This window comes from Tamandua tetradactyla, chromosome 14 (assembly GCF_023851605.1).
Source record: "Tamandua tetradactyla isolate mTamTet1 chromosome 14, mTamTet1.pri, whole genome shotgun sequence".
NCBI classification, from domain to species: domain Eukaryota; kingdom Metazoa; phylum Chordata; class Mammalia; order Pilosa; family Myrmecophagidae; genus Tamandua; species Tamandua tetradactyla.
The window spans coordinates 72,243,049-72,263,512 of record NC_135340.1 but is presented as its reverse complement, the minus strand read 5'-3'; the positions used below and the strand labels follow the sequence as shown (position 1 = coordinate 72,263,512).

Below are 20,464 nucleotides of genomic sequence, written 5' to 3'. Positions count from 1 at the left end.
TTTTTCTGTCACTTCTCCAGCTGTTCCCTGGAGCAGGACTTGCCCTATCCTATTCTGCCATCTTCCTGGAACTCCTTTTAATCCTTTTGTCACTCTCCAATGACCATCTGTATTGCTTACATTTTTTATCTTAAGGTTTTTAAAGTTGATATTAATATCGTTATATTGTTTAATTTTTTATTAATATTTTCTAGTATAGTTTATCCATCTGCATATGTAATGACCTGCATCATCAAACTTTAGGTGAGTCTCTTATAAACAGTGTATGTCTGAATTTTAAAAAATCTTTCTGAGAATCTTTTTTAACAGGGCAAGTTCAATATAGCAATATATGTATTTTGATTATTAACATACTTGGATTTATTTCTGCTATTTTATGTTGTTTTTCTGTTTATCATTAATTTTGATTCTTTTTTCTCTTCTATACTTTCTATTAGATTGATCTAGTTTTTTCTTTATTCTATCTTTTCTTTTCTACTACAAGTTTGCTGTCTGCCTAGGATTAGGTTTAAAATGAAAAAAAAAAGCCCCCTGTTAAAAATTAAAACTCCAAGTTCCACAGTGCTTTCCCAAGTGGGAATTTTTATTTTTTCAATATTTCTTAGTAGAGGTAGTTCTTAAAGGTCTTCCTCCAAGGATATCTCATGCATCCCCAAAATGTGTGTCTCGGGAACTACATTTTATTTTCCTACCCAGCCTCTGTCCTTGAACAGAGAATGTGTCCAGGAGCCTGGCCTGGGCACAAGACCAGGTCATGTCTGTCCTTAGGTCAACGGTCAGTAAAAGAGGCAACATCACAAAGAAAACTGAGCAAGAGCCATTTAGATTAACTGAATCATGGGGTCAATTCAGACTTAACCTACTGTGGCTTTGTTTTCTTTCTTTATTTCTAAAACCTTTTTCTTTTCTTTTTGATATAAATTTTTTTTTTCATTTTAACCAGAATTTCTATTTGTAGGTACCAACTGCATGTGTGCGTCAGCTCCATCAGCTATGTTGCCAAAGAGTTTCTTTCTCAACTCCCCGAAACACCATGGGGAACATACTATGCATGCTTTATGTAACTTTTTTTTTGGTAGGAGGTACCTTATTTTTTCTTTCTACTAAGAAAGAAAAATGTGCTATTGATCTAGTTGCTAGGTACTTGTGGAATTATGGAGATTATTTCATGTAAATATTTATAGGCCTGACTTTGCTTCTTCAAAATTGCAGGGTATTACATTGTACAAGTTTATCAAAATTAATTAATCAGTTCCCTCTCTTTGTAGGACAATTATGTTGCTTTCAGTCTTTGGCTATCATAAAATTGTTGCAGTTAAGATCCTGATGTATAGGCACTTTGCACACAGAATGCAAGCAAATCTGTTGGATAAATTCCTAGAAGTGGAATTGCTTGATCAATGCAAATGCCTGCCTAAATTTTTGATAGATACTTCCAAATTGCTTTACAATGGGGTTTTACCAATTTATTCTCACCAACAGTGTGAGTGCCTATTTCTCCATATTCTCAATAATGAGCATTAGCAAACTTTTTAATCATTACCAATTTCATTAAAAATTTTATTTCTTTAATTATGAGTGTGGAGCGCATCTGTTGATGTGCATAAGAGGCATTTGTATTCCTATGCCAACTGCCTAGTCATGGTCCTTTAATTAGTTTTCTAATGGATTGTTGGTATTTTTCTTATTAATTTGAAAGAGCTATTTATATATTAAAGATAATGGCCCATTGACTATCCCTTGTTGCAACTTTGTTCCTAGTTTGTCATTGGTCTTTTTTTTTTTTTTTTTAACATGGGCAGGCACTGGGAATCGAACCCAGGTCCTCTGGCATATCAGGCAATCATTCTTGCCTGCTAAGCCACTGTGGCCCACCCTTGTCATTGGTCTTTTAACCATTTACGGTGTCTAGTAAGTTTTAAAATTTTTTGTATAACCAGATATAACAATTCTTACTTTTATGGCTTCTTTTTTTCCCCTAACTTAGAAAGGTCTTCCCTATGCCAAATCAAAATAAAAGAGGATTCTTCCATTTCTTTTGGTGATTTTATAGTTTTATTTTATTTATGCTTAACTCTTTGAGCGACCTAGAATTTATATTGGCATAAGGATAGTGGTAGAACTCCAGCTTTCATGCCAAAAGTGAGTTTTTAAGTAATTCTTATTTCCCAGAATTTTACGCATTACAGCAGGACATTGAAAGGTATGGATCAAGTTGGTTAAAAAAAAATTGCTTGTTTGATCGATATGCGGCTCTCTACATGTCAGAATAGTTTCTAGAGAGTTTTAAAATAGAAACTAGTGAGCCCAGCATTTTTGCAGATCAGCTGCTCATTGCTTAGGGGTTAACAGAGGTATTCTTGAAAGATATTTGGGCCATATGTAAAGAAATCTAGCTTTTAATTCTGGCTGTGCCACAAATGTTGTGATCTTTAGAAAGTTCATCGATTTCATTGTTCTCTCTATCTGTAAATTGGAAACTATAACCTTTGAACTTCACACTTCAAAAACTGTTTTGAGGATCACAATATTCAAATTCACGTTAATGTTTCTAAAGGTTTTCTTTAAGCCATAGTTATACTCTAAAAAGCTGTGGGAATTAATTTGCTTATCTTACAGAATTGTTACAGATTCTAAGTCTCACCTTCCACTTCCAATCTTTTTGTTTTTGTCTGGTTTCCTAAGTTTATTTAGTTGACTTAAATGTAGATTTTTTTTCTCTGTCTTTTTCCTTTGCATTGATGATTCATTTTGTAGCTCTAGGTGGTTTTTATTTTTGGTCTTTCCTCAAATCCTTCACATCCCAGGTAAGAAAGCTGGACATAATTCTCTGTGCTGAAATTCTCTGATGCATTGCCCTTTTCTTGTCCTTCAGCAGTGTCTGAAATGATGGCTTTACAGGTCTCAGCCTTCCATGACTGGACATGTGGCTGGTTGTCTTGGAAACACAGCTAGCTGGAAGCAGCTGATGGGGAGACACGCCCAGACCTTCCAGCATTAGGCCTTCCAATACAACCTGTTGGGGCCCTTATTTCCTTTCACTTCTTTTTGGCTGGATGGTTCCTTCCAATTGCAGGCATTCCCTGGCCAGCTGTCTAAGTTAATACTTGAGCTCGGCCAGCACTAGTGCAGCTGTGGCCCTGGCATTACCACTCATGAGTAAATTCCACAGTGAGCCCACAAAGCTGCCTTGATTTCTCCTTCAGGTGCAATTATCTTCAAACAGGGCCAGCTTCATGGGTGTGAGACCTGTGCAGTCACATGACACCCCACACTCAGCAGGGCCCTGTGCTAGGTTTAATGTTCTTCTACTGCTCTTAATAATTACAATACTTTTGAATAAAATATCAAGATTTTCATTTTGCACTAGGCTTTGCAAATTTCATAGCCTGTCCTGTCTTAGGAGAAACAGAGAATATCACAAGCGCATGGAGAAATGGGTAGGGCTTGCTGACTAACTCAGAACTTCTTGGGAGTTCATGGCAATGAACATTAGGAATAATTGTTCAGAAAAATGTTTTCAGATGTAGTGCCACATCTTGTAGAATTTATTCTTGTGGAAAGTTTCCCACTCATCTAAATAAAGCATTTTATCGCTTTGGGAAAGGGAAAAGGGTATACACCCCCTAGAACGGTGCTGTCCAATAGAACTTTCAGTTGATGATGTTAATGTTTTTTGCTGTCCAATACACAGTAGCCACTAGCCACACCACATGTGGCTACTGAGAACTTGACAGGTGGCTAGTAGACTGAGAGCCTGAATTTTTAAACTTTAATTAATAGCCACATGGGGCCAGTGGCTACCACATTGGACAACATAGCTCTAGAACATAAAGTAATTTCTGATCTTTGATGCTTTGATTAAGTTTTGTATTGATTCCACAGAAAATTAAAGGTAGACTTTGTCAAGAAAGGATTTTCTAAATTCAGATTCAAGGTGTATCAAGAACTAAGATGGGGTGGGGGTTGGGGTGTCTAATCACATGTTTTTTAAGTGTAGAGAAGATATCCTTTCCACCTATGAGAGCAAGGCTATGAAGCTCATTTCTTTGACTTAAAAGAGAGATATTAAATGAAGGAATGCATTACCTAAATATCGTCCCTTCCAGTTCCTAGGGATAGTGGAAGAATTAATGAAGGCAAGGAAGAGGTGAGAAGGTCAGAGGCCAGAGTCTTGGCAAGGAATGATAGTGAAGAGGTGGTAGCAGGAGATGGGTTGATAGATAAACTCAAGCCATCACTCCTGGGCCCTCATGGTCTAGATGTGTAAGTGATTCAGCAGATCCTCTGGGTTCTGATGAAACATCGAGGCTTTGAGAGCACAGAGGTACATCTGAGGGCTCTGGTGAAAATAAAAAGGTATCTGCAGGAGGAACTTTGAGATGGACAACTCTACTCATTCTAAAGAGAGATACCACCTCACCTAAAAGGCCAGACTAGAATAACTGCACACGAGTGGCCACCAATCCAGAGAACAGAATATCCAGCAAATCCACTGCAGACTGATGAAGATCCAGATAATTTTTCTGCTGCCATGAGGGTCACCTAGCTCTACAGACCCCAATGCACACTGACACAATGTTGGAGGAGAACAAGGAGATGGAGAGAAAATTGGAAAAACTTAATGTTCTACCTAAAGAGACTGAGCATTCACATAAAAAGGTTGTCTGAAATATTAATCTGAACTAAGTTTAAGTGAATGGGACAAATTTAGTTTTTTTTCCCTCCAGTTCCCTGCGGATGCACAGATAAATTATAGAGAAATAAACTGCCTCTTTTTTTTTTCTTTTTTGCACAGAAAATGCAGAGTGAGTGAATTGTGACCCCACTACAAATGTTTGGCTTCCTGACAAACCTGTTATGATCAGCAATTTTATTTACAAGTTTTAGCAGAGGGGGAGTATGGGTGGGGTGACAGGATGCTAACCTGCTGCATTGAGCCTGGAAGCCAGTGCCAGCATCAAAGTAGAGTTGGACACTTAACCCATAGATGTCCTTTGTTCAAGACACTAGCAGCCTTGGGTAGTGCATTAGCTAGTGTTCTCTTGAGAAACAGAATCAGTAGGAGATATCCATAGATATAAAATTTATAAAAGTGTCTCATGTAACCATAGGAATGTAGAGTCCAAGGTTATGTGGCAGGTCACAAACTGGCAACTCAGATGAAGGTCCTCAATGTCTGGGTGGATAACCATAGAAATGGAAGAGTCCAAAATCTGTAGGGCAAGCTGTGAAGCTGGTGACTCCAGTGAAGGGTCTGGATGAACTCCACAGGAGAGGCACACTGGCTGAAGCAGGAAGAGTGACTGTTTCTTCTTAATCCTCCTTAAAAGTCTTCTTGTGATTAGATTAAGCGTCACTCATTGAAGAAGACACTCCCCTTAGCTGATTACAAATGCAATCAGCTGTGGGTGCAGCCAATGTGATCATGATTTAAGCCCATGAAATGTCTTCATACCAACAGATAGGCCAGCGCTTGCCTGACCAGACAACTGGGCACCATCACGTGGACAAGTTGACACGTGAACCTGACTGTGACTGGTGGGAAGGGCATTTTGAGCTTATCTTGAAGTCAGTTTTTCTTATAACTTCCTGGAGGTTGTAGACATTCCAGCTTCTTGGTAGAAGAGCTTTAAGATCAATGGAGACAGGCAGTCTGGCAGATCATGCTGTCATTTTGCCTGTGCAATGCCCTAGTCAGCCTCTTGTGTTTAATAAGTCACATCTGGAGGTGAGGTCTACATGGACAAAATCCTAATATACTTATCTGGCTCTAATATCTCATTGGTCCCTAGTCCATACAGTCCCTTGTGGACTATACCACCACCTGCAGTCCAACCCTGAAAAATATATATCCAATAAAATAAAGGTCCTCCTTTATTCCTGAATTGTATTCTATCCAGCCAAGATATCTGCATTATATTTCAAATGTTCATGATCCTAGAGTGAGATCCCACATGGTCCATCAAAGATATTTAGCAATTCCAGAAACTAGGATAATATTGAACATTTTTTCTCTTTAGTTACTATAACTGACATTCTCCAAAGAGAAGGAGGCTTTTTTTTTTGATTTTCAGAGGCAGATGCAGCCCTCCAACAAGCCTTGCTTATTTCCTCTAACTTGCCCCTTACCTACCTGTCCTTGTCCATCAACTCACAAATGTCTCCAATCATCAAGATAAGAAACATTAGATCCCAGAAGGACCCAGCCCTGATGACTCCATTCCTGGGTTACCTTCTTTGGAAAACTAGCTTTTGGAAAAATTCAAGTGCTTGCCCTGTTTGGGAATAAGAATCACTTGTCATGGTGGCCGCAGTGGCTAAATAAAGAAGGATACAGAAACTTAGTGTGCACCAGAGTTGACTTCTTTAAGCACTTTGGGTTTCCCATTTCATACCCAATTCTGGCAGCCACAGAACCACCAGGAGAGATGTAGCACCAATCTTGGAAATCATTGAGATGGAAATTCTGATGACATCCCATCCTAGTCATAACTAATGACTAGGGGTAATCAGGCACAGGCAGGGGTCCCCACAATTAGATATTTTTGAGGTCTAGGTGGAAGAGGAATAAAGGGGTCAAGAATGAGTCTTAAGTTTATGAATTGTAATGCCAGAAGCTGCAGTGGAGCAAACAGTGGGAGAAACAGGTTTGAGAGAAAAGATCAGGTTCTATATTGAAAAAAAAATTAATTTGAAATGCTTATTGGACATCTAAGTGGAGATGTCAAGTAGATAGCAGAATATGTAAATCTGGGTTTCAGGGGAAATGTCAGGAGCTGGAGAATATAGATTTGGGAGCTATTGACAGGGAGATAGACATTAAAGCATGGGATTGGATGAGACCTCCTAGGGAGTGAGTGCATTCAGAGAAGATCTAAGGTTTGAACAAATTGAAAAATTGAGAATAGGAGGAAGGAGCCAGCGGATGGAGAAAATGGTCAAGAAGGGGTGGAGAAGGAAAACCAAGATGTGTTGACCGAAGAGGAAGTGGTCAACTGGGTCAAATGTTGCTGAAAGGTCAAGTCAGTGAAGGACTGGGGATTATTCGTAGGATTTGGAGAAATCATTGGTGATCCTGAGAAGAATGCCCTCACTGGAATTTTAGGGAGGAAAACTTGATTGCATAGGACTAAAAGAGACTGGGAGGAAAGGGAGACAGTGAACACTGATGACATGCTTGGGGTAATAGTGCTGTGAGGGGACTTGAGAAGCATGAAAGGGTAGGTGGGAGGACTGCATGGATTCTAGGAGGACAGATTTAAGACAGGAGATATATAATATTTATATGCTGACGGAATGATCTAATAAAGAGGGAAAATGTGGAGATGCTGGAGGGTGGATAATAGAAAAAGCAAAGCCTATGAACGGATGAGAGAAGGAGACCTCGTGCTGAAGTGACGGTGTTAGCCTTAGATTCCAGGACAAGTATTTCATCATAAAAGAAGGGATGACAACAAATTAGTAAATGCGATGCTGGGAAATTGTCATAACACTCTTTGGTTCCTTCAACTTTTTCAATGAAGTTAGAAATAACATTTGTTTTCCCCAGCTCCTGTTGGCACAGCTCACTGAAACTCTGCCCTTGACCCAGAACCCTAGTAATTTACCCTGACAACTGAGTTAGAAGAACCCAAGAATCTTGCGAAAAAGTGTTGAGTTTCCAGTAGTGGCATAGCCAGCTCTGGTACTTTGTCTATTAGAATACCAACTAGAGAAACAAAAATACTTGAAATGCCCCCACCTCCAACTCAGAACCCATTGGAGCTTGTAAAGGCTTTTCTGCTTCCCAAACCAGACAGCACAGTACGCTGGAGGAGAGAAGTGGAGGAATAACTAGGCCTGATTAGAGCCTTCACCCACATGAGGCTGAATCTACAGGCACCCTATGAAAAAAATCAAGAAAACTACCTTAAAAATGTTAAGCTTCTACGTCTATACTCTATTTCTAACTTGATTTTCTTGTCTGGTTTCCCCAGGCTGTCCTTATATTTGGAAACTCTCTCTCCCCAGACTTTTAGAAGATATGGCTCTTTTTCCCTGTCTGGGTCATTTTTAATTCAGCCTCTCCTTATGTCACATCTTTTGAATTTGGAGGCGTAGTAGAGCTGAAGAGGTAGAAATTCCTCCTCAACCCCCACTACCACATCTGAGCCTTTGCTTCTCAGGAGGGAGGTCCTCACACAAATGAGATAAAATGTAAAACAGCTTTGAAAAGGATAAAATAATGTAAGCATAAGGTGTTATTGATTAATCAAAGCCACATGAGTTGGGCTTTTTTTGCGAAAAGCCTTTGCCTTCAACCCCATTGATCTATTTCTGGCTCTAAAAATATCATGCCTTCTAAAGGAACAAATCCCTGGGGAAAATGAATGAAAGCACGGATGAATTAGGGTTTAGATGAGGAGAAAGAAGGTTGTTTTCCCATGCAAGACTCCTCTTTCCCAGATGAATACACATTTTGGTTACTACACATAGTTACTGCATTTATTGTAGTTCACAGATGAATGATTAGAAAACATGAATGTCTGTGTTTTAGTAAGAATTTTGCAGCAAAACATAAAAATATTTTAATATAAAAACAAAACATGGACAATTACACATAAAAATCTTAATTTGGTAAAGTTTTGGTAAAAATTCCTTCAGTGGAACATTTGTCGAGAGGTGTTTGGTCTCATTTTAACCAAAGTATCTAAGTAAAGGTAATTCTACCTAAATAGAGTCAGGGTGAATATTTATTTCCCCACATAACTTGTAACTTAATGAATGAGGCTGATTTTTTTTTTTTAACAGCACATGTACTCAAACACCTCATTTGTCATGTGCCATGACTTCAAATGATTTTGGGAATGCTTTCAGAGTTTTTTTTTCCTTTTTTCTTTTTTTACAAATAGAGTGACCAAACATCCCAGTTTACGTAAGACTGATGGGTTCCCCCATACATGGGAATTTTTATTTTTAAAACCAGACAAGGTTTTTACATTTTTTAAAACCTTCCTGATTTACCTGGAATTGAAGGAAACTTACAGCCCTAAAACTGGGGTAAGTTCCGGGCAAACTGGCTCAAGTTGGCCACCCTCTTTACAAATAACTTAAGAACTACCAGCTCATTGCTTTACAGTCACAACAACATTGTGCAGTTTAATCCCCTCCTTATTTTTAAGACTTGACTCTAATGCCTTTTGGCTATTTCAAAGGATCAAATTTATCTCCCTTGAAACAAATATGTGGCAACATTCAGAATAGTTTGAATTTGGAAGGCAATTTAAACTATGTTTCTTCTTTCCTTCCTTCCTTCCTTCCTTCCTTCCTTCCTTCCTTCCTTCCTTCCTTCCTTCCTTCCATCCATCCTCCCTCCCTCCCTCCCTTCCTCCCTCCCTTCCTTCCTTCCTTTCTCCTTCCCTCCCTCCAAACCTCCCCTTCCTCCATTCCTTTGGTTCCATTCCTACCTTTTCATATCTGTGTCACTATATGCAGTACGAGTGGAGGACACATCAGGGAAAAGGGGCTTCTTACAAACACTGATAAGTAAATTAGCTGTAAGAGATATTAGAATCAGATTCTCTTAAAAGGTCATTGTGTCTCATCTCCCACCACCCAGTTTTGGAATCCCTCAAATCGCAACTGTAGCTCAGTACATTTTCCCTTCCCCTTTCTTTTGGCTGCATTACACATTTCATGGTAATCACTAATTCATCACATGGAACTGAATAAGAACCATTTAATATGATTATCTTCTCCATTAAAGCTGTCATCATAATTAGAGCTGCAGTGAACTGTTTGCCAGGAATTATAACTTCTGCCAAGAAAAACTTGGGTGTCATTTTAGAAAAATTCTTAGGTGGGGGAGGAGGAGATGAGGACCATCTGTGTGTGGATCCAAAGCTGAATAATGATAAGGACAGCCCCTTTCCCCTGCTCGCTGCCAAACTCTGGCCAGCCCTCCAACTGGACTTTGCCAAGGACTTTAGAGTGATCCAGTTTTCAAGGCAGCCCAAGGAGCACACCCTCTCAGGTGAAAAAAGCCTTTGCAGAAGTCATCCTTTAAGGAAGAGAAAAAAGGCCACAGCAAATAAAAATTAGGCCTGCGTGCATCAGGCTTCCTGAAAGTTCTTCCAACTGGTTTTGTTTGCCACCCCACTGTTTCCAGGGCAACCACCTAAGCCAGGACAGAAGTAGAAGGAGACATGAGGCTAGAATGGGACCACCCACTGTAATTCTCATTTTATCCTGATGGCAAGAACCTTTACACCGACTCAGAGTGTTTGTCAGGCTTCTTGCTGTGAATCGCTGGAATAACATTTTGCCCTGATGGAAATGTGTCACAGGCTGCTGCTCCCACATCCCCCCATACCGAGGCGTTTTCAAATGGAATCAAATATCCCAGAGGAGTTTTCTCTGCACTATTAGCATAGCTTTGTCACACATTTTTAGATTACATACTGTAAATTATAGATAAAAAACCATTATGCTAATTCCCTCCTACGAGTCTTTTAGTTATTTTTAGGAAACAGTGTCTTTGGAATTCAGCTTCTCAGGTAAATGTTTTAAACTGAGGAGAAAAATAAAACTGAAGCAGAGGAATGCTCAAGACTCAGACTGCAGCTGCAGCCCAGTCTGGCACTTAACAATGAACATAACTCGAGTCCAGCTCAGATTTTAGCAGCAGATGGTGGCAGAAACCCTGAACTGGCCCCATCATCACTCTTGGGCATGATTTCTGCTTCTGCGGCTTTGGGGGTATATGACTTTGAGGGAATTTGTTTCACTCGCTTAAGCTTCATTTTCCTTATCTGTGAAACGAGTGTCCAATGTGATCTCAAAGGTGCCTCCCACTTCTTGGACTCTATGATGTTCTGTGCTGAAATAAGAAAAATGCCCTCCAACTATCTGGAGATTAGATTGATTATCTTAAGAAGAATGAACAAACTGGATCTCTGAGTGCTAAACAATTCAGCCTCCCTAAAACTCTTCAACCTATATTCTTTGGGATCATTCTGCCTTGGGGTTTTTTTTTTTTTTTTTCACGTCATGGGCAGTCTATCCCCCTGTCTACTCTTCATCTTCCTCCATAGTCCTTGGGAAGACTACAACTCATGCTCGCTTGTCCTCTAGCTTCCAGTTGGGCTCACCAAATGGGCAGAAGATGGAAGGGAGAGTACAGGGGGAGGTAACTCCCTCCCTGCGCCTGGCCTGCAAGGCTGCTGTGAGCTGACTGCCTTCTTCAAGCAGAGTTCATGGTTCCTATAAGCCACCCTCTGTATAAATCTCTCTGTTTCCAGGTTTCCACTATGTCTCCCTCCTCTTGCTGCTTTAGGTCTAGGGGCCCTGTGTAATCCCCGTGGTTCAGTACATCCTGTTCATATTTTTGGAATAGTCTTTATTCAAGTCTTCCCAAATGATCCAGTTTAAATGAGCCATCTGTTTCCTGTGAGTACCCTAACTGATATGCTCAGTTTCTTGAGACACAAGTGTGACGAGACTGGAAAGACCACGGTGGTTTTTACTGAAATATATAAATTTACTTTGCATAAATGCTTCTTTGTTCCTAATTGGGACTCTGAGAAAAGATGAGATTCTTGATGCACTGTTGCTTGGTGGCATAGTACTTGACCTTTACCAATGCTTGTATTAGAGAGGATGCAGAAATAAATCTTAGAACCCATCTAGTACTTTAAGCAGAAAGGAATTGGACACGGGGAATCAAAAGCTCACAGAAGGCCTGGAGGAGATGATGTGGTCTGGGCCTCCAGGAATGACTCTGACCAAAGGGCTGACCTGCCTAGAGAACTATTTCTGCAGCATTCAGGAAGTTGGGGAATCAGGAAGCCTCTGTGCCAGTTGCCAACTCCAGGATCACACCGCCTTACCCCAAATTCAGGGATCAGGAAGCTGTGGCTTCAACTTTTGGCCCCAAAGCCATGCTGCACTTGCTATTATTTGTACCATGAAAACGAAAGCCTTGCTGTTGCCTCCCTTCCTACTTAATCCTGTTCTAAACTCGATTTTCACACAAGTTCTCCTAATTGGTGAAGACTAGTTGCAAATCAATCTGGGAAATGTCACTATTAGTGTTCTGGTCTCTGCAGCATGGGAAGGCATATAAGAAGGATTTGGGATAAATTCTGAATAAGCCAATCTACTCTATCTTCTACAAGCCTATTTCTGAAAGTAGATTTCAAATGTCATACTAAAAAAAAGCTGGAGAACAAAAACAAACAAAAACTAGCTGCAGGAGAGGCTGAGGCAGCAGGGTTTTTGACTTCTGACTTGGGGAGTCAGGAAACTCCCTAACCAAAGGAAGAGTGCTCACAAGGTGATTGGCTCCAGATACAGGGGCACGACACCTACTCCAAATGGCTAAGCAAAAAGGACACTTATTGGCTCTCACTCTGTCTGTCTTTCTCTCTCACTCACTTGCTTGCTTGCTCTTGTTCTCTCTCTGGCTCTGCTTTTTGCTGCTGAAGTTTCATTCTCAGGCAGTCTCTCCCCAGATAGAAATGCAAACTTACATTCTATCGGCCAAGTAGTCCCGCTGTGAAGAGTATATTTCTTTCCCAATAACTCCAGAAAAAAAAAAAAATCTATGACTGACTATTGATCTGACTTGGATCATATAAGATTTCCTAAATCAATCATTGAACCAGGTCTGGGTTACATGCTGACCTGTTGATCTGGAAAGGTATAGGTGCAGCTCTTACAGAGATATTTGGCTGAAGAATACTGGAAGTAAAAGGATTTATAAAGGAGAATTGGGGTGCTGGGGGAGCAAAAACAATAGTTACCCACTATAACCTTCCTGACTGTCCAGTGTCCACATGGAAGGTGCTCCCACCCACAACAGAGGAACTCTTCCACGTGCATCCACACACTCCCTCCCTCCCCTGCTTTAGGCCAGCTACAGCATACAGCTCAGAGGCCTCTTGACAATGTGTGTTGCTCTCGGATAGATCCAGAATAGCACTTTGTGAACTGTTCGTCTATAGCTAAATGATACATTTAACAGCCGCCAATACACCTACAGTGGTGGAAGGAGGCCAGCATAGTCTAATTAAAGGAAAAAATCCCAAGTGGAAAAGGGGAGAGGGAGAAAATAGCTTAGAATGGTTACCAATCCTCAGCATTTATCACTTTATACATCCCAGGAATAGAAAGTATTCCTCCCTTCAGTGACGGAATGAATCCTTTGGTCAGCCAAAGTAGCCAATCCTGATTCTTCCAGGAGGAGCTATAATATCGAGTGTCACTGTGGTCACAGGGGAGAAAAACAGGGGGTAGGACTTCTGGGGCCTAAACCAATATAGGAGCCTATTTTCTTTTGGGAGCATTCAGGGGTCTGGAGATTGTCTTCGTTTAATCAGTGTTTTACTATAATGTAATCTCCTTAGAAGCCTAGTATGCTCCCCATCCATACCCCACATTAGATATAGAACAGGCCTTAGACCTTTGCCTTTTGCTTCAGTCAATATTCATTTATATTGTACATCTAATGGGAGCAATGACAAATGATAGCTCGAGCTGGAAGAGACAGCCAACCTGGACTCCCTTCTTCCCGTGTGTTTCAGTGGCTGGGCTCTCAAGTGGGAGGGCAAGGGAAGCCTTAATCAGGCAAGGAAGGTCCAGAAGGAGGTGCTTAGTAGAGATTTGCTAGGTTTCCAGCATCTTTGACTCTGCTGCCACTACCTTTGTCTTAAGAGAGACATTTCAGCTTTTCCAAATAAGCAAAGCTCAAGATCATTTGACTACCTGTGTCTTTGATCACAGGCCACAAGGAGTGAGGACTTGCCTCCCTTAGCACATTTTCTCTTGTTGCTTTTAAATGAACTCTTTTCCTCATTTAATTTATTTCAGGCTGAAAAAAGTATCCAGCCTGATCTCACCTTCTCCAACTCTCCCAAATCTCCTGCCTGGGTAGACACATTGCCTGAGTCTCCAGATACAACATGCTTCTGAAGATAACCATCTTCCCAGCCCGGGAAGAGGAAACCCACACTGTGTCCTGCCGCACCATGATCCTGCCAACTTCACATTGTCACTACAAAGGTCAGATTTAACGACAACTTCCAAGTACCAATTTCTATTTCTGTCTATTCTCATTTCTTCACAAACAACAGAAACTCACTCTAGCTATCTTATGCAAACAAGGAATGTGCTTAAGGGTGCAGAGTAGCGCAAAATATCAAAAGAAAAGCTAAGCATCAGGCTGAGGAAAGCAAAGGAATTAAAACAGTTCAAGCAACCAGATAGCAGAAACTGTCAGTCTTTCTGTGGCGCTGTTATCAGGTAAGTGACCTCACCCATTTCCTATCCCTGTGTTACCTTGTTTGAAATGTAATTTCAAGAGGCAGAGTCTGATAGTCATTTTGGGTCATCTATCTAATCTTGGTTGGGGGAGGGCAGGGTATTTTGAACGATTGTCTCATCAAGACTGGCAGGAGGATTGTCTCAAGGTGTTCTTACCAAGAATAGATGGGAGTGAATGCTTCTTAGGTAGGCAAAACCCAAAAATGTCCACAATCTGTTCACTTTGTGCTAAGCACTGTGTCAGTTATCTCTGGATCCAAACGTAAATAACGATGATGGTGAACATTTATCAATCAGTGCTAGGTGTTCAGGCACTTCCTATGTATTATTTCAGATATCGTTTACAAAAAACACTGTAAAATAGGTACTTTTATGTCTTAAGGTTCTCTGGAAGCAGAACTTGGGATGAGATTCTTATGCAAGCTATTTATTGAGGGAGTGCCCTCAGTTTCTCCTGTGTTTTCCAAAAGTGGTCACAGCATTATTTATAGTCCTGTGTACTCTTCTAGAAAATCTCCATTCCTTCATCAAGAGGTGGAGACTTTGAACCTGGGTGAGCCTGGTGATTATCTTAACTAATAGAATAAGGCAGAAGTGACATTGTGTGAATTCTGAGACGAGGTCACATAAAGTAGTTCGTCTCTCATCTGGTTTGCTTTCTTGGGATGCTCCTCCTCAGAACCCAGCAACTGTGCTAATAGGAAACCAAAACTAGCCCATGAAAAGAGACATCATAGAGAGGGACCATCAGACATGTGAGTGGTGAGACTTCAGATGATTCCAGCCTTCAGACTTCAAGTCTTCCATCTGAGGCCCCAAATCTTATGAAACAGAGATAAGCCCTTCACCCAAAGTTCCTGACTCATGAATGCATGAGCATAATAAATGGCTGCTTTAATCCATTATATTTTGGGGCAATTTATTCTGTAGTCAGAGCAACTGGAACAAGTTTTGGTGCCTGAAAGTGGGGTGTTGCTCTAACAAACATAAAACATGTGGCATTGACTTTGGGACTGGACAGTATGTGGAAGCTGGAAGAGCCTTGAAAGAGATTGGTGGCAGAAGTCTGACGATCCTCAGGAGGGTTCTCATAGAGGGCTTCAAGGAAAGTAAAGAAAATATGATTGGAAACTGGAGAAAAGGGAATCCTTGTTATGTGGTGGCAGAAAGTTAGCAACACTGTAATAAAGTTTGTCTAAAGGGAAAGGAGAAAATATAACTAATAAACTGAATGATCTAGTGAGGGAGATTTCCTGATACAATGTTGAAGGTGTCACTTGGTTTCTTGTTGCTTATAGTAAATAATCACATAGTAAAATGTGAGATGAAAGAAACAAGCTAAAGAAAAAACTGCTACATACAAAAGATCCAGAGTTTTCTGGATTTGAAAGTAAAACAATCATTTCCAGACTTTCCAAGATTGTCAATTGAGATAAGCTTCACAACAAAGATTAAAGTCAGGAAAGAACTACTGTTATGTTGTTACGACTTCAGAAAATTTTAAAGTGGTTCCTTACAGAATAATTCAGATAAAAGTTTCTAGAGGATCCTAGGTGATCTTAAGAACATTTGTCACAGATAATCTCCATTTCAAAAGGCTTCTGAGAATCTTAAAGGTGTTGTCCTTTAGTAGCCTCATAGGAAGATGAAGGTAGAGAAGGGTTTGTCTCAAAGAGACCTTTGGGTATGGTTTTTGTGTAATGGAGTGGATTATAAATTGATTCATACGAAACCCAGAAGGGTTTTAAAAGGATGTTATCAAATTGGACTTTGATAGAGATAACACAAATTGGAAAAAGGTCTTTGAACTTACTGAGTGAGAAATCTGCTTAGCTGCAAATGTAAGTTAATTTTTTATGGAAAAGAAGGATAATTCAGAGATCAAAGCCAAAATCCCAGAGATTACAGGCAAGAGTCACGGTGAATCATTCCCAGGCAAAAGAATGGTCCCCTAATCAAGGAACTGGCAAAATGTGCCAAGCTTAAGTTCCGAATTGTGTGCCTGTGTTCAGAATTTTACCCTTTTTGAATTTAATGGTTGTCCCACCATTGTATTCTGGGAATGTGTGAGAGGCATATTTTGTGTCTTTAGTTCATAGATCTACAGGTCAAAAGGAGCTGTCTTAGGGAGCTAAATTTGAGGATCCTCACCTGAGTAGACTTGTATGCACCTAGATAACATAAATGACAAGATTTTCTCTTTCTCTAAGCACCCACACAGGGCCTGACAAATAGAAGGGACTCAAGAAATAATGGTAAATGATTACATAAACAACATATTATCTATAATACTAGAAAAATAGGCATTCTGATTGGTAAAAACAATTATGGTCTGGGGTTTTGGTTTGCTAAAGCTGCTGGAAATGGGTTGGCTTTTACAATAAAGATTTATTAGCTTACACATTTACAGTTCTAAGGTCATAAAAATGTTCCAATTAAGGTATTAATAGGATGATACCTTCTCTGAAGGCAGGCTGCTGGCATCCAGGATGCCACTGTCAGATAGCAAAGCACATGGCAACATCTGCTGGTCCTTCTCTTCTAGGTTGCATTGCTTGCAGCTTCTGGGTTCAGTGGCGTCCTCTATCCGCTTCTGTGGGTCGTCTCTTAGTTTCTTGGGGTTTTTCTCTAAGAGCTTCTCTTAATTTCATCTCAGTGTTTCTTATGTGTTTTATCCTATCATAAAGGACCATTTCTTATGAGTTTTATCCTCTCATAAAGGACTGCAGTAAAAGGGTTAAGACCCAGCTTGAATGGGTTGGGTCATATCTCAATTGAAATAACCAAACCAACAAGTCCTACCTACCACAGATCTGTACCCACAGGAATGGATTAAAAGAACATGGCTTTTCCTGACCAAAAGGTGGGGAGACATGGAACAAAAAAGAATTCAAATATAGTTGATAGGTCATTCTGGAGATGACTCTAATGCAAGTTTTAGCCGGCTATTGCAAACTTACCACAGTATGCCAAACCCAACCAACAGTATTCCTGAAAGCTCTAAAGAATATTCCTGGGCTTTGATGAAGTTTCTATAAAGTTTTTCTTAGCAAGTTTATTTTTTTAGAAATTTAAGGCTTCCAGATTGTTCCTATGCCAGATAAGCCCTAAAACCCAGAGGTACCAGTCTCTCCAAGGACATCAACCAATTTCATTCCTCTACCCCATAAGGCCAACACCCTTTACCAGCATAAAGAAGTTAAAATGGTCATTGCCCAGACATCCCTGAAGATTCAGAGAACGATTAAATGAAAGGGAGGAGGTATCACTGAGAAATTAGGATTAAACAAATTACTCTGACTTCTGACTCACCATTTAGAGATTTATTTTTAGTATCAAGTGTTTTAGAATAGCCAGAAGGAAATACCTGAAGTTGTTGAACTATAATCCAGTAGTCCTGGTCTTAGATAATGATTGTAAAACTATATTGCAGAAAAACAAAAACAAAACAGAACAAACAAACAAGTAAGTTACCTGTGTTTGTATGGATCTACTTCTGGATATTTTGTTCTGTTCTACTGATTTTGTATTTATGTGTGTGTGTGTGTGTTTCTGTGTGACAATGCTGCACTGTCTTAGTTAACCTATCTCTGTTGTAAGTCTTAAAATTGGGTAGAGCGGGGATGCAAAGGTAATTCAGTGGTAGAATTCTCACCTGCCATGTGAGAAACCTGGGTTCGATTCCTGGTACATGTACTTCCCCCCCACCCCCCCACCCCCCAAAAATCAGCAAATAGTGCTGCAATAACAGGATAATTACATGGAAAAATAATGTCATGTGACCCCACCATATGGAACATATATAAAAAAATTGGGTACTGTGGAATACTAGTGGTAAATAAGAAGGAGGGCTGAGGGGGAAATTGATCATGGTAATGAATGAACAACTATGTGATTATACTGTGAACTATTGATTATAGACTTCAGATAGATTGTATGGTATGTGAATATATTTCAATAAAGTTACATTAAAAAAAAGAACATGACCTTTTCTGGGGTACATAACAGCTTCAAACCCCATATCTGGCATAAGATAGCCATGTATATTAATAACGGAATAGAACTGAGGGTCCAGAAATAAACTCTCACATTTATGGGCAATTTCTTTTTGACAAGGGTTCCAAGACAATTCCATGGGGAAAGAATAGTAGTCTTTGCAACAAATGATGCTGGCACAACTGAGTATTCACATGCAAAAGAATGAAGTTGGACCTTTACCTCACCCCTTATACAAAAATTATCTCAAAATGTATCAAAGACTTGAATGTCAAAGCTAACACTATAAAACTCTTTGAAGAAAACAGGTATAAATCTTTATGACCTTGGATTGGGTAATGATTTCTTAGATATGACAACAGAACCACAAGCCACCAAAGAAAAAATAAATAAATTAGACTTCAGTAAAACATTTAAAATGTTGTGCTTCAAAGAAGGCTGCAAAGAAAGTGAAAACAAACAAACAAACAAAACCCTCACAGAATGGGAGAAAATATTTGCCACAATTGGCTCTCCTCCACAGCACTTCCTCCTCTCTCCACTCTTAATTCCCCTCACCTTTAGCTATTACCTACTTGTTCATACCTATTGGTATGAAAAAACCCCTCATTCATAAGGATCTGAGTCAAACCTCTGGCTTTGATTACTATTCCATGAAGGTGACTAAATGTAAAATAGATGGGTAATTTACTAAGCTCTTTTAAGGTTTATTTTGTAAAAGAAAATAGGCATCCAGGACTGGTCCATGGGCCAATCCCCAGCCTGCCATATATATATATATTTTTTTTTTTTAAATAAAACATTAAATACCTATATTACATGAGCTAGGAAAGGAGAGAGGAATTATTTGCCTTTCCAGGCCTTGATTTTCCTCAGTTAAAACCCCAGCCCCTTGTCCTCTAGCACATAGCCATCTGCTCAACCACACAGGCCTGGCCTCAAAGCAGTGCACGCAAGAAGCTTGCCCTGCTGGAACGGCTCCTCCAGACAACCAATGCTCTTGGCATACATTTTCCTTTCATCATATTTCTTCTGAATTTTCTTTAATCGTTTTTTGTTTAAAGTCTTTCAGGCTTCCGGAGTCAGCTTGGCTCCTTCTTGTAGCTCATCCTGGGCTCCCACCTCGGCCGGCACGGTGTGCTGTCAATGAGCACCACACGGCTCTACCCCAGGGTCTTAGTGCGGACCAGCCCATTACTGGAAGCATTGCAGACAGTGTCGACGATCCTTGTTTTGCGAATACAACACTCACAACCCCGGGAGAAGTTCCCCGCATCCATTCTCAAGGTACAGAGCTTCTTGTTACCTCTTCCAGCCTGAACCCTGTGTCTATGGCGGAGTCCACTCCGCATCGGCAGCCGGGCGTCCTAGCTCATACTTTCGCTTCTTACGGTAGAGCTTTCTCTTGCTCCCGGAGTAGCGGGGCTTGGGCCAGTTGTCCCAGGAGATTCTCATCTCATCGCAGGGCCTTGGCTGGAAAGCGGCAACACAAAACTTCACAGACGGGTTAGTCCTGCCATATGTTTTTGCAAATAAGGTTTTTAGAAAACAGCCTTATTTGGAAAATGAGGCTCCATTTTCATAGTTTCTATGGCTATTTTCGTGCTATCACAGCAAAGCTGAGAAGTTGAAACAGAGACTCTACTGCCTACAAAGCTTCAAGTATCACTATTGGCCCTTTATAGAAAAAGTTTGCTGGCCCCTGCTCAAAGGTAATCCTTAATAATAGGAAGTGGGCTATTAAAAGAATGAAGCCCTCAGAACGGTTATCATTTCTAGTGCTCCCTTTTCCTTGGCTCTATGCTTTGAGAGTCCTCCCAGCCTTCAAAGGATTCATGATCTCCTGGGAAAATAGTTGGGCCAAACCTGATCATTCTCCTCTAGTATCCATTTTCCTCAGTTAGAGAACCCTTGAATTTTAGTTAGACATGTGACTCCCAAGAATAAAGATTACAACCCCCAACTTCCCTTGCAGTCAGGCATGACCACATGACTAAGTTATTGTTAATGGGATGTCACTTCCAGAGAATATCCCTGTGGTGAGGTTATGTCCTTTTGGTTATATTTTCTCCTTCCTGCTAGTATGAATACAGATACAATGGCTGACTATCCAGCAGCCATCCTGAACCATGCCTATCTAGAAAGATATACGGAGTCTGGGTCC

The 20,464-nt window shown here is 40.3% G+C and overlaps 1 pseudogene; it reads right to left on the bottom strand.

Annotated features, from left to right (window-relative positions):
- Window positions 1–19,143: 19,143 nt before the first annotated feature.
- On the bottom strand, window positions 19,144–19,755 carry LOC143655173 (small ribosomal subunit protein eS8 pseudogene; annotated as a pseudogene).
- Between the last annotated feature and the right edge of the window lie 709 nt (window positions 19,756–20,464).